Source organism: Haliaeetus albicilla, chromosome 4 (assembly GCF_947461875.1).
Source record: "Haliaeetus albicilla chromosome 4, bHalAlb1.1, whole genome shotgun sequence".
Taxonomy (NCBI): Eukaryota; Metazoa; Chordata; class Aves; order Accipitriformes; family Accipitridae; genus Haliaeetus; species Haliaeetus albicilla.
Genome location: NC_091486.1, coordinates 50,285,883 through 50,313,579, shown reverse-complemented (window position 1 = coordinate 50,313,579; position 27,697 = coordinate 50,285,883). Strand labels below are relative to the sequence as shown.

General features: G+C 44.0%; 1 long non-coding RNA gene across 1 annotated transcript in view; it reads right to left on the bottom strand.

Moving 5' to 3' along the window:
• LOC138685205 (uncharacterized) overlaps positions 1-27,697 on the bottom strand; it is a 60,492-nt gene that overhangs the window by 17,426 nt on the left and 15,369 nt on the right. The window contains exon 6 of the long non-coding RNA XR_011324486.1: positions 10,220-10,314. This is a non-coding gene — a long non-coding RNA (uncharacterized lncRNA). The remainder of the gene's footprint in view (positions 1-10,219; positions 10,315-27,697) is intronic.

The window sequence follows — 27,697 nt, the reverse complement described above, 5'->3', positions numbered from 1 at the left end:
GGAAGGCCAGTGAACAAACATGTGCAGGTATTGTACTGCTCAGAGGGTCATGAACTGACATTACAGTGGGAGTTTAAAAACACCCAGCTCCCACAGGTCCTGTGTCTGTCTGTATAGAAAGCTTTCCCTCTCCTTTGGGTTGCGTTATGTCACCTGAACAATTCAAGGAGCAGATATTATGCTGACCGCAACACACGACTGACCCTTTCCACTGATGCTTCCAAACAACAGGATAACTCTCCGTCTACACGCCACACTACTACTACAGAGAACATGCTTTGAAGAGCGACAGAGATCCTAACCTGCTGGAGGGCTGCTTGGCTGTTTAGGGAAGATACGGTTCCCTGAAGGCTAGAAGAAACTGCAGGAGATTTTCTGTTACTTCACCCTTTCTGAGCCATTGTAATAAAGGGAACTCAAAAAGCTGCCACCTGGATAGCTCTAAATATCCAACCTCATGCTGCTGAGGAAAGAGAACTGGAGAAGAGAAGCACAAATGGCGAGAAAAAAAGACCTCAAAGAACACGTAGCAGTTGTAGCAAGAAAATAGAAAGGAAAAAATCCTCAACGTCCAGCAGGATGCCTCATTCTTCATGTAAAACCAATGCATTTACACATAAAAGAGACAGAAAGACAGGTCCACGGCTGTCTGCTAGGGTAGAAGCAAGGAAGCAAGGATGAATAGGTAAAGACACAAAGAGAGAGGTACTGGGAGGTGGGAGAGTTTAGATGTAGGTAGGAGTCGGCTTTTCTGACCTGTCTAAAGCACCTGGCAGACTGTTGGAGCCATTCAGAAAGTCACGAGACCAACAGACAGTAGCATTTTAACTAGTTTTAATACCACGCAGAGTTTTGATATACTTCCCAAATCCCAGGATTTATTAAGCATGGCTCTGCTGCTTCCGCTTCTAAAGCTGAAAGTGTTAAAGGAAGAGGTTCCTGGTTTTATCTCCTTTGTTTTGTGGTACATTTTTAATCTGAAACTGAATTTAGGAGAGGCTGTGCTGATGGTTCTACCACCTGACTTAGGCATTGGGGGGAGGGGGGGTTCTCACAGTTTTTTCATGCTGGCTGCACAAAAGTAACAAAGCAAGCTGTCCTCTCAGACAAGGGGAATCCTTTGCCCCCACACCCTGCCCAGCCTATGGCACTCCCAAGAACCATTGGTAACCTCTGTGCATTGCTGTGTCATTTTTTAACTGCATTTAAAACCAAAGGTGGGTAGAACTGGTTTGGTGGAAGTCTGTAAAAGTCTGTAATTACAACAGTATGAATGAGCCTTGTAAAAAGTGGGAGAAACCTGACACAAAGGAGAAGCTGGGAAGCCAGGCCCCCCACTACAGGAAATCCAAACACAACACTATAACCCGTAGGCATCCGCTAACACGCCCTGAGAAGCAGATAAAAACAGCACCATGAGAGGTTCTCCACCTGGAAAACAACCCTGCGTGCTTATCTGCAACTGCAGACTCAGGCTCAGGAGTTGGGCAAAAGTAATTACAATTTTAATATGAATTTAGTGTAGGTGAGAAGGCCTAGACTGGTCAGGCTAGAGAACCTTGGGCCTCCTCTGAATTCTCAAAGTTAGGGGAGCAAAATGGCAAACTTACCCCTACCACTGTCCAGCCTTCAGGGTGCCACCATTCAGGTGTACAGCTCAGCTGTACGGGAACAGGGAAGCTTGCTACCTATCACACAAGTCTTCACCTCTCTCATGAGGCAGGTGATAGAGGTGTAAGTTCTAATTTCAAATTCTGCTAACTGCACAACTGGATTAGTGATCCAGTTTTACTCTATACAGATGTGTTTGTCAATTTGCAGAGAAGGAGGGAAATAAATATGTGTTTGAGATCTTCAGGGCCAGATGCTAAGATCAGACTAAGAAGTAAATGTTCTTGTGCTTAAACAGCACAGCAATCTAACTTCCTTTCCATGTCCTTCTCCCTTACAAGCAGATTTGGGCTTCTCAGCTCCTTGCAGATTAGCCTGAAGTTTTTCTGTGTTTGGGTCAACTGATTCTCCGCAAGAGCTTGACTAGAAAAACCCAGGGATAACTAGATTGCTAGCATATCTGATTAGCCAAAGGAAACAGGGTGGATGGGTTGGTATAACTTTACAGAGCTGACTAAATTTAGGCTACTGGTCAAGATACATCCAAAATTTACTGGCTCAGTTAGCCAGTTCCATTTCAGGTATGATGAAGCAGACTTCCCAGTCACTGAATATTAGCAACAGAAACAGTACAAGGGAAAGATTGCTTAGCCAGTTAAATGTGTATTTAAAATGCTGATAGCCCACACTGAGATCCAAGGAAAAAATGTATTTATCATTGTTATTAAAAATAATAGAAATAAAACCAGTTTTAATAGCACACAGGGTTTGATGCATTTCCCAAATACAAGGATTTATTAGTTTAAAGCCTGTGTATTTATTTGTTTCTTCCTCCCCAGTCCTGCCCCCCCTTCCAACCGTCTTGAATTTTTAATGCACGCTGTTTCTAATGTCAGCCGTTTTTCTTGTAAAGGTTTTTTGACATAACTTTATATTGCTACATCCTTTTGTTGTTGCCATTCCCCATCCTTGTTAGAGACTCCACTCCCCTAATGAAGCTCGTCTCCTGCCAGGATAATAAAAGAAAATAGATACAGAGCTGAAGTGAGCCAGTGAGAGGTGTGTGCATGTGTGTGCGTCTGATTAGAAATAAGGGTGACACAAAATAAACGCAATAACAGCCTGTTCTCCAGGGACTCCCAAGGCTGTCCCCAAGATCTGCAGCTTCTATATACGGCGCTGTGTGTGTGCACGCGTGCGTGCATATGGATGTATACACACACACCGTTTGTACAGATCGATACGCACATAGTTTGTATGGATCTAATTTTATATACACACACTGACAGTGTGGAAGGACATGTTCAGAAGATGTGTACTGCAGGTGCTAGAAGTAGGGGACACTCTGCCAAATTAAAAAAAACAGGACTCAAAGCAGTCCAGTGACTTCCTAAGTAGCTAAATTTTGGGTGTATCCTTTTAGTGTTTCACAGTAAAAAGTTGCTGATTAAGTCTGTTCAGTACCTGTTGTCTCTCCTTTCTCCCTGCCCTCCCCCCAATCCATCTTCATGGCTGTCTAATAAATGAGAAGGCACCTTACTCCTGTTGCCATTCAAAAGAACAAACAGAACTATTTTCACAGCCCAGGAGATGACAAAGATCTCTGCTATCCTGCGGGTAACACCCCCTGCTCCTTCCCAGCACTGAACTTCCAGAAGCACAGATCTGTTAGTGGCATGTACACATTGGCATCTTTTGAGCAGTTAACAGCCGCTGCAAAAAAACATACTGTAGCCTGGAGAAGAGCCCCATCAACTCTTTAATGCCTTCCAGCCTTAGGAGCAGCCTCTTGTGCTCTTTTGGGGCAGTTCATGGTCTCTCCATAAGCTAGGAAAAAAAATCACCAAACTCTACAATCCTTCTTTCTCTTCTGTCCATTTTGAATAAGAAACTTAATGTTTCTGTAACTTTTCTCAGACTTCTAACTGCCTCTATCGGTCCTTGATAACTAAGTGTCACAATTTCAATGTGATGGAGGTGGTCAGTGATTACACTTGTATTACAGTCTGATAAAGAAGAGAGAACTTCTTAAATAAGGTTCCTGGGGACACAGAACAAGGAATTGGCAGTCAGGGAAAGACCTGAGTTGTTGTGACACCCAGGTCCTCCTCTTTCTGATATACAACATCTTCTGCTCAATGTTAATGCATGCTAAAGGCTATGCAAGACCTCTGTGGCTAATGTCACATATCAGAAGAAACCTCCTAACTACTCTGAGAAGCTCAGTCACTATGGGTCAGTGTTAATTAGCTCAGACCTGTAACATTTCTAAAAAAAAAAAAAGAAAAGAAATTTTAAAAAGGCAATGAAACCCAAAACCCCTTAAAAAAAAGATCAACTCCCATTTCAATTTATCCTGCCTTCTATATTCCTGCCTGGTGCAGAATGCCAGCAATATTATTCTCCTGTTTCCACAACGGTGCTTCAAACAGATGCTTTTCAGTGTTGAAGGCGCGGAATGTGTATACTCTGCCTGCTGCTGTTAAGATGCAGAGAGCCAACTGTCTCCCCAAAGGTACTGGGGAATGAGGCTTGCATGTTTCAGCTGAAAACTCCAGTTTTCTAGCCCAGCAATTGCTGGGATGCAGCCATACTGTTAGCACAGGGAAACAACTAGGTCTGGTACTTCAGAAATAACAGAACTAACAAAAACAGCAAAGCAGTTTCGGCACACGGGATGCTGCCTCTCCTTTCAGAAATGGTTTAGACACTTTGCAACACAAGTCTTATTTAGACTGTCTGTAACAACAGTGATGATGGGGGCTGGCTACCCCCTCCTTCCCATAAAAGACAGCACACAGTGAAGAGCAGTAATTGGTGAACCACAGTTCCTCTATAGGAAATGCCTCTTCAAAAGTTGTTTGCTATTAGTCAGAAATTTTGGAAAGGGTCCAGCAATGCACGTATATGTACCCTGAGCCCAAGCACACTTACAGGTTACTAGTCCTCTTGGATGCTTCAGAAAACCACATACCTATTAGATACATGTGCAACAATACTATCTTGGGGGCTAATTTATTGCATACTCCAACAGACACAAAGAGGACTTGGTCTCTAGTTGAAATAACAAAGAGTAGAAGAATCTGTTTTGACAGAAACTGTTGTTTCCAGTGGGATATCCAGCTTTTAAGCACATTAGACACATTAACATGAGGAGAACCTCTACATATTTGTGGCTTTCGGCATCCAAAATATTTACAGCTATCTACAGCTCTACTCAGTTGTCTGTAGCAGTGCCACATACTTTAGAACTCAAGGAAGCTCTGTCTATTTCTTCCTATCAGACCAATTCTAAAATTAAAAAAACAGAGCCATTATGTCTAGGTTTGGTTTACACACTAACTCTACATTGAAAAGCTTAATTGAAATTTCAGGTGGAAATTAATCTAGTCACCTCTTGTTCCCTAGTGGATTTTGATCTACTTCTCCACACTGTGACAATTTCTGGCATAGTAAGTGATGTCTGTTTTAAAGAAGGCCATAATTATGAAGTCTACAGGGAACTGTAGGTCAAGACAGAGATGCAATGACATAGCTCTTACTAGACCAGAAAAACAGGAATGACTAGGACTACTGACATGCAGCAGGAACAAGGACAGATCAGCAAGGAAAATACTTGCAGCATGCAAGATCTGGCTCTATTTTGCCATTTTCAAGGTGTATTCTCATAGCTATGCAAAACATCTGACTAATTTTTATAACTAGAACATGATTCACTGTCCTCCTTCCAAAATTCTGTCTGGAAATCCCAGAAGCAGTCTCAAAACAGGAACGCAATACCTGCAAACCGATGGGGTAATCCAACTAGCAATTTTTTATCATCAGAATCCAGAAAAGCAGACTGGAGTAGAAGCAAAGGGCAGGTGAATTTAGGCATGCTTTTAAGGAAAAATAAAAATATTTGCATGTCTCTGCATATGTGTGAGCAAGTATTACAACCAAATGGCTCACAATGATCAAGGCCCAATATTGACACACAGCCTAGAGATGACCAAGCACCGGGAATGATGGAGTGCTGTTATTTCTGTAAAAGAACAGGTCACAGTTCTATGAAGTGCGACCAGTTTTGACAGAGCAGAGTAATCGGCAAGATCAATAGACTGCTTTATGAAACGGGGAATCCAAGTTCCAGGATGGATGTGGCTCCTGGAGTAGAAGCATCCCAAAGAGGTAAGCTCCTGTCTGATTTTCTTCTTAATTTGCTAATGCCAGATAGGCAACACAAGTTGTCCCTCATACACAGCATGACACTGCAACTCAAAACATCTCTTTTCAGTCCCAAACTCTGTACCAGCACCTCGTTCCTGCTCTGTAGTATCTGGAGTGCTATTTTGAATCCTAACCCTCCATCACGCAACCCAGAAGCTACCAAACCACGGTGGGATATAGGAAGGGTGGTCTGTGGCACCCACAAATGAGACCAAGATCATAAGACCAGCACATTCTTTTTCTCTCATCATCTAAGGCAGCGATGCAATTTGTCCCTGAATCACAGCTCCCCACGCCACTCTCCTGGCACTTGCATGCATTTGAGACAGACAGAAAGTCTTCCAGCTTAACAAATGGAGCCTGGTGAGCGACGAAAAAAAGCTGCTGCCTGACCAGATCATGCCTGTCTCCATGCAATGCCATCTCCTCACAAGCATACACAACATGCACTCACACAGAATTGTGCCAAAGTAAATAGGAGCAGTCACAAGTGGACAGGAGGGGTGTTCTTGGTGCTGTGGGGTAGCAATGAGGAGATCAGACAAGAGGGCATTGAGATGATGGATGTAGACATGAAAGAACACGTGCGCATGGAAGATTGAGGGCTCTTTTGTCCACAGAAGAATGGTGAAGATATTAGGAGAGTTAGAGAGAGGTTTGGTATGTATGTAAGTGGTTCATTTTGGACCATCGAAATCCCCTCCACTACTATGTCATCAACTTCCAAAGAGCTGTGATTTCTTCCGTAGCATATCTATCTTCCCTATAATTCAACCGCGTGCCTCCGCTGGATCCTGACATGCTTCCCACTAGCTGAATTACTGGTACACACTGCAGCCCAGAGGAGTCACAATTCCCAGATTATACCAGCTCACAAGAGACCATGATCCAGAAGGTCCCAGGTACAGCCATGCTTAAAAACTTCCTGGGGGAGCTGTCACACTGAAGAATGGCAGAAACACAAATAGCAGAAGTAAGCGTTTGTGGCTGCTGATAACCTCTCAAACAAGACAAAGTTTACCACATTGTTGAACCTATTGATAACCAGGACAAAAATGGCTTGGACGCTGTGACATTCCTGAAAGCTAAAATGTTACATTGCCTTGGCAGTGGTTACAATCTATAATCCAAGCCAATCTATCCATCTACTTTGCTTCTGGCATCATCTGCATTACCCTGTCAAACTTGGAAGCTAAATACATAGGCATGATTCAGTGCCCCCCCAGGGGGTTTGTGTGTGGCCTCCAGAGCAGGTGAGGTTGTGAGGCATCATTGGTTTACCCCTTTCTTTCTCACAGACACAGTCCTGCACTCAAACTAAGCGGTAAAGCCACAGGCAGTGCCCTCTGGATACTGTGGATCTCACTCTGGGATCACGATGACCAATGCAGAACAAGCGTCATATTGTACCCCTGCAACCCCCAGTTAAGAGCACCATTCCACAGGGGCCATTATTAAGTGCTTTAGTGGAGCTGTGAGCCAATGCATGGGAGTCTAACAAGCTTTACAAAAGTGCCTGAACACTCCAGATTTCTTCCTGAAGAAGAGGAAGCCATTTTGGTGCTGAATAATCCAGGTGCTTCCTGAATGCTTCAACAGGCCTAGTGGAGAAGCAGGAACGGGAGGCTTATCTAACTGACATTAATTACACAGACCCAGCACTGTGGCCAGTGTGCCTCAACCAGAAAGGAACATAAAACCCCGGCCATAGATAGGTGTGTAGCCTGCAAATTAATGTCTGATGCATACTCCTTTTTTTGCACCTTACCATCCAAAACCAGGGGCAACTGTTCTCAAAGATGGCAGGACTCTAGATCTGCGTTCTTCTGAATAATGGAAATATTCAAACGTTAGTACAGACTCAGCTCATCAATCTTCTTCCTCTACTGACTTTGAACAGGAACCTTAAAGACATATACCATAAACTTTGGAGAATGGGAGACCTCAAGAGGATATGAAAATGTTAAGTGGAACCTATCTTGTGTCTAAAGCACATACCTCCTCTTTGTAACAGAACTGCACGTTTGCTATCTTTCTGGACAGCATCTAACATACAATCAACTAATGGTGATAGTAAATCACAGCAACAATTGTCCTTTGTGTTTAACACATAGCAAGGTGCATATGTGAGCGTGCTCTTGAAAAGCTGTTTTGACATAAAAGCAAAAGATCTACTGAGACCTCTTCCAAATCAAAACCAGTATGTCTGTCCCTAGGCAAGTTTTGATCAAGGAGAAGAAAGAGAGTCATGAAAACCACAATGACATTAAGACAAAACTATTGGTTCCACACAAACAGACTCCTGGGTGGCAGTATGAAGCCAAGAAAAGAAAGAATGGGTCTTTCATGGATAGATGGATCACAGAAGGGGAATATGCTACACAACTAGCAGTTCTGAAGGGAAGATGATATTTTTCCCTTTGGCTGTCCTGAATAGACAATGGGACCAGCAGTGTTACGATCTAAGAAAGACAATGGACACAACAGACAGAGGCATGGCGGCACTGTCTGCCGAGCAATTATTTCAATGGAGAGAATCCATACAAATATTTTTTTTGTTGGACGGGCAATTTGTTGTTGATGTTTATTTTAATTTAATTCCATCAGGAGGGCAAAAACCAGCCCTGCTGAAAATACCCCATTCACAGAGACGCTAAAGGACACCCAGCAGGTTCACAGTTGCTGCATAACACATCCCAGCCATCTACGATTTTAATGCTTAGGAGGTGCAGGCTGTGCTGTATTAATATGCAAAGTGTGCCTGCCTTCCCAATTAAATGGAAAATGCTATGATTAAAGGCAGTCAGAAGATATTAGATGGATAGTGCTGAACTATGGGCTTTATTTCCTACACATAGAAGCCCCACAGGAGTGCTGATGGAGTACATGCCGGGGAGATTACCAAAGGCGAAACAGAGCTGGGAAAGGAAAAATGCTTGAATACGTAGAAGGGGGAAGAAAACGAGGAAGCTGTTTACAGGAGGATTGAATCAACACAGTACCTCATCCTGGTCTCTCAGACACGGGCCCTCTGGGCCACACGTATCTGGAGGGAAACCAAGCACCGCTGCTCACAGAAGCCAAATTCTGGCACATCATTTTGAGGGAAGAAGGCCTCAGAAGATGAGTGAATCACAGCATAAGGCCCAGAGAGCTTCACAGTTCATAGCTGCACAACCCTGAGGCAAAGCTCAGAGGGGACAGGCCTTTCCTATGCCCCCTCTTCCTTGTTAGCATCAGCACGTTCTCCTCTACCACCTATCTGGGATGGGAGAAGAAAACACAGCAGAGAAGTACAGCATGCTTTACAATTAAACCCATGAAGATGAGAAGATAAAACAGGAAACATTAATAACTGATTGTAGAGTTCCCTTTGCCTTGCTGTGAAGGGCTCGCTCTAAATCACCCACGTAGCTTTAACCCTCCTGGCTCTGCTCTGCATCTGAGCCCCAGGCCATGGAGCCAGTTCCCCCCACTCACTCTTCCTTCCTGTCTCTGAACACTGCTGCAGCCTGTCACCGACGCACTCTGTGCCCGTGTTTCATGACTTGCATTTAATTAAAAGAGATGGCAAAGTCAGGTATATTTATGGGGACTTCTAATCCTCACACTTACATTTTCAGTTGCTATGGGTTTCCTTCCAGAGTTCGCTCTTTCTCCCCCACCCCCACCATGTAACATGCACCAGAATAAAGTCTAATAAATTCTGCTACATAATTGGCTGTATATTTTAGGGGTCCATCTATCCCAGTGCTGTGAAAACAGAGGCCTTCAAAAAATTACTGTAAGGACAGAAAACCCTGGGGGAGGGAGTCCGAAGTGCTTTATTTCCTCAAATGACTGCTGCTAAATTGTTACAGGTACGAGGCTGGAGTGCCGAGTGGAACAAAGCCAGAGCCAGTGGCAGCTGCGATGTCACAGGACAGCACTTGAGGGAAAGCAGTTGCCAGAAGTTGCACCTTTGTCCAAAACCAGAGTTTGCTGTCCTGCTTTGCCTGTCTGAGAGCAAGAGAACCACCACAGGGGCTAACCAGAGGGCACTGCCTGCCTGCCCAGTGTGCAGTTCCAGTGAGGTACAGATGCCTGATGTATATTAATGCAATAACTTCAGGTTCTAGTGCCGCCAATGCTCCAAAGACACTGAAAAGGCCATGATACTCTTTAAATGAGCCTCTGGTACCACAGACTCTCCTAGAAAGGTTGGGAAAAGGTCTCCACATTTTGAGGAATACAGAACTTTAGCTGCTCTTTGACTTTAGGGGGGGATTCCTTTTAGCAGCAACGTGCCCCAGATGAAGCCACACAGAGGAAAGGATGTACATTACTTCTAGACTGTCAGCTTAGCTCCAACACGGGTTGGCAGAGCCACGTGTAATGATGGTGCATGTTACTGACTTACCCTATTAACCGCAGAGCTGGTCGTAACAGGTAGGATGCAAAGTACGTCGGAGTTAGCCGTGTTTGAGGAAGCCTGCACTGCTGTCTGTTAGAACCCTTTTGGAGATAAAGAGAAAATATTGTTTCAGCACACGGCAAGAGTATGAAATATTTTTTTTTGGTCATGTGCATTATCTAATGGACTAACGCATACAAGTGAGGAGTGTTAAAAAGGTGACATTTATGTAAATGAAAGCACTAATGATACACGAACATTGTGTGCTGTATTTGAGGAGGCAGCTCCACTCAAAGTATTTGAAATACTACTAGCAGCTCCAGATCATCACAGGACTCTCTTCTACAATGACCTGTAAAGAGGAAATGTGCCTACACAAAACATTATCTGACCTGTTCTACCAGCATTTAGGATGACACGCCTCTACTGATGACAATAGGAATTGTCCATAGGCAATGACAGCACTCACAGATGGGCCTGCCGCACCACGCTTAACATGTTCAGCACTTAGCAGGATTTACTGGTTGCAATCTTTGTTCACACAAGGAAACCCTTCCGCATGAGTACGCGCACCTGACATCAGCATAGCAAAGTCTCCCCACATATCCAAAGTCCCACCGACCCGCAGAAATGTCAAATCCCCCATTCACTGCTGAAACCAAATAAAACACTGCAAAACAAGAGGGAGGGAGAAAGTAGATTTCCTCTGGGTTGTTCATGTAAGTAAAAGAAGAAAAAGACATAAGAAAAGAGGAAGGAATTCTAGGAAGTTGGCACATATGTGCCCACTCTGAAAACACACAGAATTAAGGCCAACACTGTATGTCTGAATGCCACCGCACAAACTCTTCATTTTTCTGTCATTTCTCCACAATGTTAGCAGAAGCTAACACCCCTTAATTAATAATTTTCCACATTCTAAGTTTATGTCCAATGTTAATGTTATTCAAACGTCACCTTATTTTTTTTCTTCTCTCTCCTGTGAATTTCATGCTGGGTTTCTTATTTCCCTCAATTTTTTAAAGAATAGTTTATTAAGAAAAGCTGACTGTACCTCCACTCCGTCTGCTGGAACTGCACTGACAAATAAAAAACCCACCTCACAGGAGACAGTTTTATTCTGTTGATCGGAAGTCTGCCAGCCCAATTTATGATTGGACATAAGATCTCCAAATCTGAATTTATGGGTTGTAGTATAACGACAGGTCAATGAGATTAAAAGTATGTTCATGAGAGAGCTGTAAGGCAATTTGAGTTTCATGGTTCTGTGGTGATTGGGCATTCAGTCTAAGAAAACCTGCGTTAATAAAACACTTGCAGTCCCCGGGAACAATCTGCACATTATTCATTATTGCAGCCTGGCTGCGGTCGCCTTTACCAACACCCCCTCACCATAAAAAAAGAGAGAGAGAGAGAGGGGGAAAGCAACTCTCCCCCTCCTCCCTATTCAGATGAAGCCATCAGGGAGATAGTGCCATTGATAACGAATGGGCTGAATTAACAATAGAAACACTTTTCTTCCTTATCATATGGTTCACATAATCAAAACGGGGAGGGGGAATGGGAGGGGAGAAGAAAAGTCTGAGCCTCACATATGGGTCTCCCCCACCAACTGAAAAATATATGGACTAAACACAGACCAGCAGCTTCTAATCACATACAGAGTAACTCCCCTGCCTTCAAGGAACCCTGTTTATTGAAGAAACACCACCCTACAAACCTTAAACACAGGGCTTAAATGAGTCTTAGCCAGGTCACACAGGCTTGCATAGGTCATCCGAATCAGAGCAAACCCACGTAAATTGTAGACATGGGCCTCGCAGCTGCATTTGGACCTAGGGTCAACAAGCCTCGCTGTTCAGAATACAGGCTTGGGCTTCAAAACAGGCTGGTTTGGCCCACAGGTTGGATGTGGCAAGTCCTGCAAACTTTAGGTTCAAATTCAAGTATCTCCCAGGGTTGGAACCCAGACCAAGATTTAGGTTCAGTATGTTACCATGATAACCTTCAAGCGAAGCTCAGATCTTGATCCAAAGTTACCTGTGGGTTTGAAGTTGTTTGCTTCTACCACTCTAGTTCACCCTGTGTCTCCCTGCAAATAACTACTAGTTCAAGCCCAAATTAAATTCCTCATATTGCTATGGCATCGCATCCAGACTCCTGCCTATTCCTACCTAACACAGGAACACTGCCATCCTTCAGATTATACAAAGCACCACGCAAACAGAAGGGAACCTGCAGCAAATCCAAAAGTCATCATCTTTCCTCTTTAAGACGTTTCATTCTTCATCAATGCTTCTTTTCATCATCATCATAAAGATTTTAATTCAAGAAAGATCACAGGGTATAATCATTTGGTGGTAGGGAAAATGTTACGTGCTTTGTTTCCATGTGGACTCTGTCTAAATAAACCAAACTCCTCATGCTCCTTTCCCCATGCAAGTACAAGGCCGAAATTAACCTTGGCCTGATTTAAGAAGGGCTGAGAATCCACAGTTCTAGTATACTTCAGGAACTGCTGTAGGTGCCCAGCACTTCTGAATATTAAGCACAAATGCTGAAAAACTAGAGCAGAAACATATGGAATGCAACACCAGCAGCCCTGAGGACAAAGGAAGGACGTGAAGAAAGGAGCCTGAAAAGGGATAGGGCCAAGAGATGATGGGGAGCTGTTATTTTTCTGTACATTTTCATAAATAAAGGTTAATTACGCTGCTGTTTGACTATTCCAATCACTATGCAATGGAGTCCCAAATCAAAGATCCCTGCGTACCTACAGAGCTGTTACTGCTGAAGGGGCCAGAAAACATTTGTTGAGTAAACCCATCTCTGATAGGCAATGCGATACCAGGACGTTCCTGTTTCACTGTTGTTTAATCTGTTCTGTTGTCAGGCAGGGCATTGGGCCAGTAAAAGTTCCCACTGCCTCAGCTTCAGGGGTGGACTGGCTTCAGAATTTATACAAATAAAAGAAGAAACGAAAAGCGCCAGCAGCACCAATCTGATTACAGAGTCATTTATTTTCTGGTCGTTAATAATTTGTGCAATAAAAGATTGCGTGCCTTTCTGAGTTAGTAGGAGTTATTGGCACAAATTTCCCTCCACGCTGGTGTGAGTCTGTGCTTGGAACATAAATTATTAGTTTCTTATCGCACTCCTCCTCATTTTTCATGCTGCCACAGCTAGATCGCCAGAAGCCAACCCCTCAGTCTCGGTCTTATTTTATGTTGCATGAGAAAGGCAGCAAAGATGGCTATTCCATCTTTAATTACACAAACTCACTTTTGCATTGCCTCTCCCCCAATCTTCCTCCCCACTTGAATACTGGCAGGTGTGTGCACTGTATTGTGTCTGTGTATGCCACTGTCTGTGGAGATACGCAGGTACTCTGCCATTTGCCAGCTACATTTCTAATGAAAGCAGTGTTCTCTGACAACACTCAGAGTAAGGAAATGACAGGCTTCCACCATCCTGCCAGCTTCTATCAGGTATCTGTTTGGAATACTAGCAAGAAAGTTGCATGCGTGCATCTCAGTGTGAGGATAAAAGGAGACTGGAATTCATGCCATCCTTGAAAGAGTAGGAGGGAAGTACTACCACAGAATTGGGTCGTATACAAGACGGCTATATCTCTAGTTGCAGGTTAAGTTTAAGTCTTGGATGTAGCTAAGGAAATGCTTGGGCTTTCTCTTCCTATAGCATTAAGCAGCTGAATGATAAGAATGCTTCAATGCTCCTCCATAAAATGGATACTTTAATCACATTTCCAAAGTATTTGAAGTTCAGTAGGGGAAATACACTAAGGATTAAAACTCATTTAAAAGCTATCAAAACATCCTTCTTGTTTCTCTGACACACAGAGCTGAAATGCTCTTTAGCGATGCTGATTGTTTTGTTAAATACAGCAGTTCACATATAAACCACACCAAAATTCTTGGACTTTTCCATATGTCAGCCTCATGGTCTTCTCCATTCAACATATCTCTTTCAATTGTGTCCCAGGAACATTTGTACCAACATCTGCTTAACTTCAAAAGAAGTACTGACAGATTCAGACGACAGAGCGTGTCTGGCATCTGCAAACGTACTTGCCAAGGGCTGAGCAAACCATAAGCTTCTACAGATAAGTGAAGTCAGGAGATACACAAGTAGCTTTGCCTCCTCTTCATTGAAAGATAACTACCCACCGATTGAGAGCACTTTTCTATGCAGCACCCATTCACAGCAGTCTTTGGATCCACGTTCTCTTGGTCCTTCCTTACACGCTCCACCGGCAACTCTAGTCACTCCTCTGGTCACAGCCAAAGCCCACTACTCTCCCTCCCAGATTCTTGAAACGCTGAATACCTGCTGCATAAACCAGGTTGTGGGAGGCCAAGAATGACTGTGCACACTGGAGGTGTCTTATTACAAAGGGTAGATGTGCAACAAGCTCCAGTGGAGCCACAGGTTGGAGATCACAGGGTGTTTTATTCAGCTTTACAGAACGCTTTCTCCTGCCAGTATGGCTAAGCACAAGCAGCCCTACTGAGGTCTGATGTTGTCTATCAATAACAGAATGATGTTTAGGGCACCCCTGTGTACCTATGTTACAAGGAACACATGTTCCTCCATTCCAAGAGGATTTATAACAGGGGTCTTGGGCGGGCATAGTACACACGTAAGGGTGTATTGTCAGTTCAAGAATGATTGATGGCTCAGTGCTGGGCATGTCTCTAGTGATTATACTGCATTGGTGAGTCACTGATCATTTCAAAATGATGCTTATGTCTACAGGGTAACATCCAACACATCCATGGTTCATGCTATGTTCCAAATGTCCACCCTGAATTCTTATGATCTGCTGAAAGAGCACCACTAGGGCCCTGTTTCATTGGGTTAATTTCTGTCAGAATCAAAGAGCAGCCTTTCCCCCCACAGTACAGCTAAAAAACCTCACTAGCTATCAGCATGTAATAGAGCTGCAGAGAAGCACACCATCCTCATCAATTGTAGCAGGATGCCCACCCCAAGGTAGTTTAGGAAGCCCAAGTGCTGCAGAACATCCCCCAGACTGCTATCAAAGTGAAGTATTGCTCACACACAAAACCCCCGCCCACTTACTGCTATCTCACTGAGTACCTATGTGAGAAAACACCCTGCTCAGCCCCACCCAGGAAAAGAGTGGGTCTATGTTGAAAATGTTAACACAGGAGGGACTATAGCTGCAGTCACATTACAGCTGTAATAACCATATTTAAAACAATAAATGAACGTAAACAAAGTATTTGCACGATCACTTAGCAGATCTGTCCTTGAAAATATTCAAACACAGGAACACCAGCATCACAGAACTCCTTCAGAACAAAGATTTATAGATCACAGTAGCAACCTCTCCGGTCTATCACAAAATTACACTAACGGACAGAAAAGAGAATCTTTACATTAGCAAAAGCAATCATTTTGCACTGTGTATGTGCTCCTGGTTATTGGACACAAATCTTGGGCTTTTGCCTGATTCTCTCACTACCAGATTCACATATCCCACGCTGTTTGCCCTCACAGCTCTGATTTTTTCCTAGCTCGTTCCCAGTTTGGACTCTACAGTTTAAAGCCGCAGACTAGGCTAAGAAAAAAACATCTAGTTCCTTTTGAAATCAAGGATTGAGATCATGACACTGAAAAAAAAATTAGTGAGCAGAAGGTTACTTGGCTGCAGAAAGACCCAGAAGTAAGGATGAAATTGAGCCACCAGGTTCAAATCCAGATCAACTGAGAGGGTACCTGAAATCAGGGCTTCTGATTCATTGCATTTGGAAGGAAGGCTGACTGTCCCTTCAGGACCTATGGACCGAAACTCCTGGGAAATTTATTTTAAGTCCTTGCAACAGGCAAATTTCTATCCTTGGAGAGAAAAATACTGAAAAAAAACACTTCATGGACATCTTCTTAGGCTTTCGCCAGGCCCCCAAGTTGTCTTACAACATTTGGTGCATTAGAGGACAGTTCCCGAGTGCTCCAGCAAGCACATCTTCACTCTTGCTGTGATCAAACAGTTTTAAGATATTCATCACTCCTACTTCCCAAGAGAACTCCCTTTATCACAACCTATACCAAATTTGTTTTGCTGCCATCAACACCTGCCAAGGCCATGCTTCTGTAAAATAAGTTGGCAGCATGCCACAGGCAGGACTTGTCAAAATACCGTCTCCATGCTGCCTCTTGGAGGACCCACACCTGGTGACATTTCCACGCCCTCCCCAAATCCTTAGTCACATCCCTCACTGAGACAGCTGGCCAAATACAAGCTCTCATGCAAAAGATGAAACTGAGCTGCAGAAGTGTTTAAAATTTCTGGTGAAGCAATGACAAGACGTTGAGGGGAGGTTACACTGGAATTTGTCCAGCAAAGTTTCTGTGGGTTTAAAAGCAGCAGACAAATACCTCAAGAAAGTACTTGACAGCCAACGTGGAACTGGACTTCAGCGTCCACTTAAAGGTTAAAAGCAGGCTGACAATTCTTCAGCTGAGTAGTCTGGTTGCAAACCATTTTCAAACAAGTCCCTGGAAATCCGGTCTGTATCATTTGCTTAAACCTTGCCAGCTTAATCTGAATAATAACAGAGAAATGGTCCCTACAAGGCTAAATGCTGTCAGTGTAGGACCAGCCAGGAAGATAAATTAAGCAGCACGCGTGGCCTTTAAAAGAAAGAGTGCATTTCCTATTTTCACATCTGGAAATCTCAATGCTGTAGTAGCAACACTGGCAGGAGTTCCTCAGTCACTGTCTTCCTAAGAGAAAATGCAGCACTTCAAGCAAATGTCCTTCTCCAGATCCCTTTCTCTTCTTTTTTTCCTATAGCCAGCATGCGGTTCATTTAATTCATGATGCTTCTTTGCACAGCAATAGCAACCATCATCTGAAGTTCATGAAACACTTGGCAAACAGTCCTTTCTCAGCTTTCTGGTAGTACTGTGGGGAGCCAGGGAAGCACCAACCACGGGCAAGTATTAGTGTGATTTCTGATGTGCATGGCAGTAATGTAAAAAAACCCCCATGCTTTAGGAGCAGTGCCCCAAAGTACCAAGAACCTCATAAAAACATTTTGCTCTTCAATATTCTTGAATATTTCAATATGTAGTTGAATTTCCAAATCCATTTCTTAAATCTATTCTGCTTTTATTTTTACTTCACCATGTTCAACCCGATGGATATTTGCTGCCTTATGATTTTGTGCACAAAGATTCAGAGAAATCAACTTATTACCCTCGCCTTGTCTGTGGAAAAATGAAGGCACAGGGCAAGCATTTGGCATTTCAGAATCAAGAGAGAGGAACAGGAGACAACCCTGTTTCCTTAACACAGGCAGCTCCACATAACCAGATTGTTCTAAAATGGACCGTGCATGTTACTTACTACCTACTAAGCATAAAATAATTCAGTTCTCTTCCTTATAAATAATGATACTTGACTTTAGTGTTTCTAGAAGGGGGACCTGATTCCTCCCATTTCTCCCACCCTTCCCAGTCTGAGCTTTGCACATATCTCCTGAAAAATCTGCCACTGTGCACGCACAAGCTGTATTGCATTTAATGAGGCACTTCAGGTTCAATGAGGTCCTTCATCTTTTCAGTTCTAGCTCTGTGCTTCTCCCTTCCAGGCATCTAACTTGGCTCCTGCACAATCTTCATTATGGTATTTCTTTTTCCTTAAGTTATAGCTCTATGGTTCCTTTGCCTCCTGCCTGAGGCAAGAGGCTAAGGGGTTAGAACTCCCTGGTTCTGTTTCCAGATCTGTCACTGAGCTATTGTGATCTTGACAACAAGCCAGGAAGGTGGCATTTTTCAAACTTGAGTGCCTAAATTTAGGCACCTGACACAACCTTATTTACTGAGATGATAAGCATCCATAGCTCTTATTAAAAAAAGAGCAATAATTATGACAGTATCCAGTGTCTCATACTTCTGACTCCCATCCCACTTTCACATTTCATTAATCCCAAATCAGCATCTCCCCTTACTTTAATAGCCAAAGATAATGCAAGCATTATCTTCAAACCCAGTATAACCTATACTCCTAGTTCTTCTGGAAGCTACGCTCTACTGTCAACAAAACCTTCACATGTATGCCTAAAAGGTTAAACCAGAACCATAGATAACGAGTTTCTGATATCGAGCAATGCACTGACCTCCCCTTCCCTAATCCTTTCACCATACACCACCACAGTAGGAAACAGAAGCTGCTTTAATTTTCCTCCTTGGGATCCACAGTACTTTTAACATTCTCAGCACTCTAACCAGAAAGAATAATATACATGCTTGGACTGTGGACTACTGCATGCATATATAAAAATTTACACGGCTCAGTTTTTAACTGATCTCACAATAGGTCCATAAGCATGAAAACCGAACCTTCCAACCAAGTACTTTACGTGCACACCCCTCCTACAGACCTGTAAACCCCCCATAAAAGGCTCTCTCTTAATCCGTATGGTAACTGTACACCTTTTTATTTTTTTTTTTTTAACAAGTACCAAAAAAAAAAGTGCTATAGATGCTTAACATTTCAAGGTGTCTATTCGGTACTGTGTGTGAATCGACAGGGAGACAGAACAATACTTTATTATACTGCACATGTATGGTTCTACATCAGATGGACTTTGTCAGTAATCTGATTATCTCTTCTATGAAATCAAAATAGCTAGGGAGAGAGAGGTTTTACCCTAATCCTCGCGCCATCTCTGGGAACGGCTCGTCGTGCAGAAGCACTTAACGATGGGAATGGGAATTAGGGGAGGGGGTTCCTCTCTTCCGCTGGTTATCCCCTCCGTTAGCAGAAATCGGGGCTCCCAGCCAGGGCAGCACCGCCAGCAGCTCAGCGCGGCGGGCGGCCTCGGCACCGGACTCACCCGCGGCACCATCCCAGGAGCCAGCCAGCCCCGGTCCAGCGGGATTGGGGGTGGGGAGAAAAACGGGAGGAAAGAAAAAAGCAGAGCGGGACCTTCGGCTGAGCCGGGCTCCGCCAGCGCTGCCCTGGGGCCGGCCCGGCCTGGCGCCGCCCGGCCCCCCCTCCCCCCTCCCCGGCTCCCCGGGGCGCCGCCGCCGCGGTCGGAGCCGAGACGGCGATGAAGCCGCCGACACGTTTCAATTAGCGCGGCGGCCCCGGCCGCTGCCTCCCCCGGGGCGCTGCGGGGCACGGCGCGGCGCGGCACGGCACGGCCCGCCCGCCGCCTACGCGCTCCCCGGGCGGCCGGGGCCAGGCAGCCAGCGGCGCGGCCGGCGCTCGGTGGGGAGCGGCGGGCTGGGGGGGGGAGGCTTAAAAGGGCGCTAGGCTGGAAACACACGGGTTTGAGAAAACGGCTGCGCCCCGCGGGACGCCCGGGGACTCGCAGAACGGAACCACGCGAGGCGGCATCGCGGGTGGGTGCTGCGGGAAGCCGAGTAGAGGCGTGCAAAAGCCCCGGCTGGAGCTGCTGAACCCCCGTGGGTGAAAGGGTACTCAAGGCCGGAGGAGCCTGGCAAGGGCACACGGAGACTACTAGCAGGAGCGCAATGCACAACGCGGCACGGATGTACTGCTACAACGCCCGTGGGCGGCCTCACGAAAGAGCAGAAATAAAATGTGGAAGCTGCGCCTGCCGATATGGTCAACGCCGGCACACCAAACACGTTCACAGAGAACGCGGCACTGGACTTTCGACTTCCGTACGTGCAACCACAAAGCACCAACCTACAGGAATTCTCAGGGCAACAACGAGAGAGGACGGCATCGCACATGGCGGCCTCATCTTCATGAGCCGTCAAGATGCGTTGTGGGCACACAGTGCAGGGTATATACGATGATCAAACTGTGCCAGCACAGAACAGCGCACCATTACTAGCATTTTGCACATCAATAGTGGTGCTTTTCTGAATATTTTAGCAATGAACAGCTTCCATCCTGAGATTTTCACATTTCTGTTTTGACCCTTTGACGCACAGATACAGGTGTTAGACGTAAGAAACGTCTTCTAAATTATCAAGTGCCACGCTCCAGCTGAATAGGAAAGAGTCTCCAAGCACTGGTGTTGCGGCAAAGGATGAAGTCGCGATCAGAGCCCCATCCCTTTAAGCCACATCTGCCAGATTCTCCACACCCAGCAAGACCTTTCACGGAGACAGGCTTTGGCACTAAGCATGTAGTTTCAAGATTCAGTTTTCCCCCTACTTATCCTACAAAAGGATGTACTGCTCAAGCTGTAAGTTACATCCATTCATCCCAGTCCTCACTGCCACCCACCAGAAGCTTTGCAACACCAGATGCAATGCAACGACACAAGTCTCAGACTCCTGGTGTCCTCTGCCCATGTCTCTCTTCTTTCAGCATGAGGGACCATCTTTAAGAGAGGTGGGTCTCCACTGTACAAGAGACGAAACTGGGGCAAGCACCTTATCCTCTTGTTCCCTCACACAGAGATGCATTTGTTGCCTGGGAAAGTAAGGAAGATGGTGGAAGTTGTTTCCCCCTGTGCATGTTCCTTTTTCCCTCTGTCAGCATTTCTCTTAATCAGAAGATCTGATGCAATCCCACAAAAGCCAGCTAGTTTAAAAACTACATTAGGACTAGGAGTGTTTTAATCACCACCTTGTCTGACCTGACAGGTTTCAAAGATGTCCTCCTGGCTTCATTTTCAAACAGTTAAAAAATATTTCCTGTATAAGAGGAAGGGCTTTTTTATATTTCAACAACACAGCTAAAAATCTCACTCATTTATCATCATGGTCCCACTTTCAATTTTGCCTTCCTGGAAATCATTTTGGGATGGGAAAGACAGATTGTATCTCAAGCCATGACATTTCAGTAAAATGCCATCACTTCTCATCACAAAATTACGGTGTTTTGCCCCGTATCATCAAGTCATATATTGAGGAGAAGATTTTTTTTTTTTTCTCTCTGGAGTTTGCATTGCAGAAAAAATTAAGCACAGCAATCTACAAAATACCTGACTAGACTCAGCCTAACACCAATCCAAAAATGGGACAAAACTTACCACGGTTATCAAAGTCCCCTTCTACTTGATATTACAAGGATTGGGGAAAGAAGTAGTATGTCACAAGCAACATTCAGCTCTAGCATAAAGGGATATGACACCTATAAAAGCGGAGTTGTGTCCACTTAGCTACAGGAAGGCATTTGATCTCATTGTTATGCAATACATAGGAACCAGATGGTGTGGAAGGAGCTGTTATGCCTGAAATATTTAACCTCAACTCTAAATGTACATCCTGACTTTGAACTGTTCCAAGTCACCACTTCAGGAAAGACTTTCTTCAGAATGAAGCTAATTTTCAAAATCAGATACTTTTTGAGGATAAAACTGAGGTATTTGACATCTGATTTTCAGAGCTGCAGAGCCTTTCCACAGGTTCCCATTGACTTCTACTGGAGTTACAAAGGTGTCTAGAGAAAGACTTGCAGGCTATACTTGTTTCCATGCCAACATCCACAAAAAAGGGTTATTTCAGATAGAGAGTAGCTAATTTTCAAATGTAAAAACTATCTGCCATTTAAATGATGTTTGCTTCTCCTAAGCAGCTAAGGGGGGGCTAATCCATACTGTGGAATAAATACCTGCAATATTTTATTATTAAAATTTAAGCTGTTTTGGAATTATGGAAACATGAGAAAGGGGCTTTTTGTTTATGCCTGTAGACCTGAGGCAGGCAAACTTTCCAGTAGAATCTGAGGTAATTTTACCTGAGCGCATGCCAGTGTAAGAACCTGTTGGCCAGGGACATTATGCCAGCCCTGCCAAAACAGGTGAATAAAAAATGGCAATGAGATAAGCGTGGAGGATTTTAGTCATACTGCTGTACAAGCAGAAGGCAGGAGGGTGCAAGAGTCCTGACAATGCAGATCTCGTTCTGGCAAAACTCTCATTGACTTCAGTGAAAACTTTGCCTAAGGAGGGGTGGCAAATTTCACACCTCATAATGACATTCACCTGCTCAGTACAAAGGGCCACATGCATCACATTGGAGCAGAGATTCCTCTCTGCACTGACAGCACGCTGTTAGCATCTTCCTGGGGCAAGAAGCTGAGGAAGACTGGAAAATAGCGCTACATCAAATGGGTAGAGAGTCTGCTCCTCAGTCCATCCTGCAACTTAGCAAGGGGTGGCCCTAACACAGCAGCGAAGTATTCCCCAAAACTCAGGTCTCTGCTATGTACCAAGTGCACTTGCTGCGCATTCGCCCCCCAGGAACCCAGCCTTCTTCCTTGCCAGTGCTTGCTGTGGTAGCTCAGAAACACTGAAAACCAGAAGGTGGCAGCTAGGTTAGTCTCTTAATTGAGGTATGGCCTTCAAAAGGTTTTTTTTTTAGCATACCAATAGTGTATTTGCGAGAGAGAGGAGAGAAGAATTTGCTTTTATCAGAACAGTTCTATCAGCACAATCCTGAAAAGGATGCAGCTATACCATCATGATATGTGCTTTATCTTAGCATAGCTTAGAGAAGTTATATAGCTTCAATGGCATTGGTATAGTCAGTGGAGCAAAACCCTTAAGTAAACAGGGTTCATTTCTGATCTAAAATGGAAATGAATTGTCTTAAAGGCGTTTTTGTGGGCCCTCGGCAGACATGATTTTAACTAACATGTAGGTCATAGGTACAAAGAACATAGCACTGCAGAAATCTGTTTGAGCCTTTCCATGATTTGTTCTTTGTTTCAGGCAAGAAAATCCTGAGAAACTGACTAATTTTTTTTAATTCCAGAAAAATGCTGGGATGCAACTCTCACTGGAATAAAAAATGGCAGAGCTCAGAGCCCTGATGAGCAATTGCTCACCAAGAAACTCTGCCACGAATTATAACTTGGGGGTGTGGTGGGGTGGAGGGGAGAGTGTGGAGCAGAAGAGGTCCAAAATGATGTGAGGAAATAATCTCTCTTTAAAAAGCAATATGGGAAGAAAAGAGTTGCTCCCTAGATGAGTTTTGAATGCCAAGTTTCAGCAATTTTCAGTGCCACATTATAAACCCTTGAAAAATGAGATTTAAGGCTTCTTATCAATTAGACGCACTACCCTTTGTGCTCATAATTTTTACAGAATTGCAAATGCTTCTCACTCTCTTCTCCTAGAGTCAGGGAGGAAAAAACCCAGAGGAAAAAGCTAAGTTCCTTTCAGGGACGAGCTGTTCATTCTTGAGGCAGAAAGCCTGGAGGGCTCTGTGCAGACCCTCATAAAATGACAGTGGTGGCCCCACAAATTTGTTCCTAGGGTTAGTGCTCTAACTGACCCTTCCCCATTCATCATACCAGTTCAGTCACTCATCATGAATGACGCAGCATGACACCACATGAATTATCCCTGACCTTCAGGAGCAGTGGCTCCTCCAGATCAGGTTGGGGTCATGAGGAGGGCAGGAGGGAGAAGTTGGTCTATTAGACCTGGGGATTAGCAGAATGCTTCAGCCTCCAGAGCAAAAAGGTGACGTATTCATGGCATGAACCTGTCCTCATGGCCCAAGTAACAGTCCTATAATCTCAGCCATCAAGCCCAGGAGTGCTGTGTGAGGTAATGGTGTCTCTAGGATCGTGAGAAGCCCATGTGAACTGCTTTGGGTGAGCCAACTATGGACACAGCAAAAATGCCTGTGCCCTGATCCAGGTTGATTGCACCGCAGAAGCCACAACCAGGACGGGTGACTTGGGAACTGGGCAATCCTGGTGTCTACTGCAAATTGGCTTGCCACAATGCCAAGGAGCTAACAGATTGTTGGCATTTCTATTAGAAGCACAAATTATTGGGTGTTTATCGTTCGTCTGAAAGTTGGGCTTTGCTTCTTGTAGAAAGATGGAAGATTTGCCCCTAGATCACATCACTGCTCCAAGGAGTTTGGCATTCATCCTGCCTCCTGCAGCAGACAGTGCTTGATACTGCAAAGGAAGGTAAAGTCAGAACTCATCCAGGTTTGGGCCCCATCCGGACATTCCTACATTCAAAATGTAGATGCTTTTTCTGTGTGTTGAATAACCAGATCTTGCCTATACAGTATTACAAATACAATGTAAATGTCCTTAGATACTTTCTGCCATAGAGAATGACTTAACACACTTTAGTTTAAGGCATCTTTCACATACAAAAACTGCATGATGAAATATGCACAAATAAATCTACTCCTTTCAGATGCTCCTTATCTCATTCAATGCCCAAAATTTTCAGCATTATAGGAATGTTTAATATTAAGTAAATGAATCATACCACTGAATTCATTAATACCTCAAGTCTAGCAAACACTTGTTGTTTACAAACAACTCCACCCAGATGAGTCTACAAATCTCGGTTCAGCTAATCCCTGAGTAAAGTTACCCATAATGCAGTACTGTTAGCAGGATCAGGGCCTAATGATTTAATCCAGCGAAGAATTACTAACTACTGATGCTAATGAATACAATGGGGCCATTCATGCACAGAAGTGTTAGGTGGATTGAGATTTAGAAATAAAACTGGGAGAGTGATTTTTCTGTAATACCAATTAAAATTTACCAACGAATCTAATAAGTTCTTGATGGAGACAAGCAACAAATGAAAAGGGTTGCAGTCCTTTAACATAGTGAACTAATCACATATTTCATCTGCTCAACATTCATTCTTGGAAAATCCAAATTTAAAAGTTAATGCTGCCATTTTTGTGTCTTCTTAGTGCATCGGGGTATCTAATGTCCACCAAACCACCACCTCTTGCCAAGTTATTCTTTCATATTTATCCAAGACCACGGCATCAATAAGAACTGAAATGACACTGCTCTCATGTCTTTATCTATAGGAAGATACCCTTGTCACCAAGACTAGTTACAAGCCCCAGAAAATTCCCTCCAGGAAAATCTAACATGGCAGTTTTTACCCAGTATTGACCCAGAATATTTACTAAAGCAGTGTTTAAGGAAAGGCATGTTATTCTGCATGGGGCACTAGGGAGGTCTACATCTTCTGCTTCCCCCAAATCAAACAAACCACAGAGCTAGCAGTGAAGTTCCAAATATTTCCATCATTTAGCTGCAGCCTGAGAGGGTATAAGCGCTCCCCAGGATTTTAATTCCTACTCTACCTTCATGCAGGCAGAAAATGGAAATGAAGGAACTGGTCTCTCATTTTGGCAGGTGATTCAGCTTTCTTTGCTGCATGCTGGCAATTAGTTTGCATTATTACAACTGTAGGAAAAGGTACAGTTGCAAGTCTCTGCTTATGTGGGGTGGGTAGGGGAGCTAAAGGAGGACTCAACACCAGCAGCTGCTCCCCAAGGCACTGTGCCTGGGGCTAGACTCCATTCTAGTCTGGACTAGATTCCCACAGCACCATACAGTGTGTAAAAGGAGTTTCAGAGATGGTGCCTCCTCCCTGCCCCCTGCACAGAGGCAGCAGAAAAAAGTTCCTTGCATCCATCTTCTTCCCTGTGCACCTGTACAGGGTTAAGCATATTCTAACCCACTGTCTCACAATGTATTATGCTAGGGCATGACCTTACAGCTAGGGTACCATCGTGCAGCTGCTGTCCTAGGACAACGTCTACATACTGATTCCCTGCAGAAGGCGGCAGGCTAGAAAAGGGAAAAAAAAACCAACCTCAACCCCCCCCCCCCCAACCAAACCTTTACAGGAAAGAGATGAGCATGTAGATTCCTCACCAGTAATTCCATTAGAGATTATTAAATCTACTCCCCCTAAATAAGGTCATAGGCTTTTTTTTTTTTTTCAGTCTATCCTTCCTTTGCCTGTTTCCTCTAGGCAGGCACCAGCACCAAAGCTCTTTATACATTATCTGAATCTATTTTCTTTTCAGCAAAGCAGATTCTTAAAAGAAAACAAATTCCCAACTTTCTGTTCTGTTGGCCATAAGCATCAGAGCATGAACCGATCATACAGGAATCAGGAAGAAACCTTGTATTCCTTGTATATAGTAATAAACATTCAACTAGGTGCAGAATATGACAGGAGAGATTGTGAATTGGGGTTACTACTGCAAACAGGAGACAGGTTTTGTTAGATTAAATCTGTAATCCTTTAGCATAAGAGAAGTCTCTGTCCTTTTCCTGATAGTGACATTGCCCATCATCTGGCAGCCATGCACCAAATGAAATAACACACACTGACTGAGGCATTCCCAAATGAATTTGGTCTCCCACTCTCCTTCACTCTCTCTCTCTCTCTCTCTCTCTCGTTTACCACTGTTAGTTTTGCGTTTTCTGCACCGTTACATGCAACAGTGGTGCCTACACAGAGAGAAATCCCCTCTCAGTTAAATGGGATTTTGTGTGTGAGTACTTACTCACGGCATGCTGCTGTTGTGTTACCACCCTCTTCCTCGGGTTCTGCTGTGGGAGAACAACTTTGGGTGGGTGAATGTGGACACCACGCTCTGAAAACAAACTAGTCAGTATGAGCTCTATTCTACTTCATGCCACAGCCAGGAGCTATCCACTACAACATCACGAACAGGTAATTCTGAGAACTGTTAGTTTCAGCTTTACCATCTGCCCCTCTGACAGCCAAACTTCAATTCATGAGGAGATTAAGAGTTATCCCATATGTTGAGGGATATCAGATCAATTTTAGGTGTGATTTTAAGCAACTGAAAAAGGTTTCCCATTTTGAACCAGACTTTTTTCAGTTTAATTTATATCAGTGTTTCAAATGAAACTGAAAAAGGACGTTGGCACACATGCACTTTCCAAACGGACTTTGTCTAATCCGTTTAATCACTGACCCAGTCACAAAGCCACAACAGTAGAACATGTGCACAACTCCACTGTTTCAGTGTAAAAATCCAGTGGTTTAGCATGAACTATCAGTGAAAACCAGTGCCTCTCTGCTGTTTGACATAAAATGACAGCTTATCAGATTCCCAAATCAAGATTTCTTCTCCTTCCATAATTATTCTTCTTAGTGGTTACAGACACCCTTTCTCCTACAAAGTCACATAGTAGGAATTAATATAAAAAAATCAAAAGTCACATCAGCTAAAAATCCTGTGGCAAGATCTCAGCCTACAGCAAGAACAGCTAACCATTCATGGACCCATGTGCTCCAGGATCAACCTTTCATACTCTTCTGGACCTACGGACAACAGGAACTTGAACCAGTATCTCAGACGTTGTTTCTCTTTTCCCTTGTTGCTGTCCTACCCTCCTTTATACCAATGATTAAGAGTATCCAGAAAGCTGACCTGATAGTCTGTAAGATAAAGTCCCCCATTATCCTGGGCATGCTTTTTGCTCCATTTAATTGTATGTATTCAAAGGTATTTATAAAAAAATAGGCAGTGTGCTATAAGGAACATTATCTCTTCTGCAGGCTCCTTTCTAGATACCTGGCTGTGGATATTCAATCTGTGAATCCTTTAGTCCTTAGGACACAATGGGGGACAAAAGAGGTTGGTAAATTATATGGCATCTATCTGATATAGACGCGTCAACCACTTTCTGCCACACCAGGCTGATTGCTCTTTCCAACATTACAGAGAAAA